Below are 1,039 nucleotides of genomic sequence, written 5' to 3' on the forward strand. Positions count from 1 at the left end.
ATGCTGAGTAAAAATATATCATTTCTCATTCAAGCTACTACTGCTTTATATCTCAAAAGTCTGAGATAAAGTCAAGAGTAGTGATCTATGAAAGAAAGAGATCAATATATCAATTTAATCTAAGATTTAATATCATATCTGACTCTGATATTCTGATAATTGATATTATAGATAAAGAGAATGAGTTTGATACTATACATCTCATAAATATCTGTAATGAGAAGTTATTGAAGAAAAATAATAACATCTGAATAATTAATAGAGGATTTCTGAACATAACTTTATCAAGAAACTCTATAATTGTAGGAGATTTCAATACACATCATCTCTGATGAAATTCAGAATGTAAAAGAGCAGTAAGAGCTGATAATCTGATTTAATAAATCTTTAAGTATTCAATAGATTTAGTTAACAAGTCTGATTAATAAACATTCTTTAGAAAAGATATGAAACAGAAATCTATTATAGATCTAATCTTCATATCACAAAATTTAATGAAAAAAAGACTTGTAAACTGATTTATTAATTTAAATGAGACATCAGGATCAGATCATGAGATTATTCAATTTGATATTAAACTGAGTGAAGAATAAATGAGTGAAAACTCTCTTCTCTTTAATCAGTTTAACTTTGAAAAAGCTGACTGAAAGATAGTTGAAGAAAGCATAAAACTGTTAAAATCTGAAAGACAGAGTGAGCTATATTGAAATTCTGATCAAGATATCTCAAATGAAATGCTTAAGAATAGAGTGAAGCTCATTACATCTATTATTCTAGTAAGTGTTAAAGATAATATTTCAAAGAGAAAGTCTTCTGAGTATTTAAAATCTTGATAAAATAAGAATATTACATCTAAATGAAAACAATTGACTACTGCTAGAAGAGATTGAAAGAATGATATAATTTCTGATAAAGAGTTCAAAGCTGTCAGAAATGAATATTTTTCAGATATTAAAGAAGCTAAAACAGACTGCTGAAATAAATTTCTTGAAGAAGTATAAGAAAAGAAACTTTTTAAAGCTTTTAACTATACTAAAAT

Source organism: Blastomyces gilchristii (assembly GCF_000003855.2).
Source record: "Blastomyces gilchristii SLH14081 genomic scaffold supercont1.2, whole genome shotgun sequence".
Taxonomy (NCBI): Eukaryota; Fungi; Ascomycota; class Eurotiomycetes; order Onygenales; family Ajellomycetaceae; genus Blastomyces; species Blastomyces gilchristii.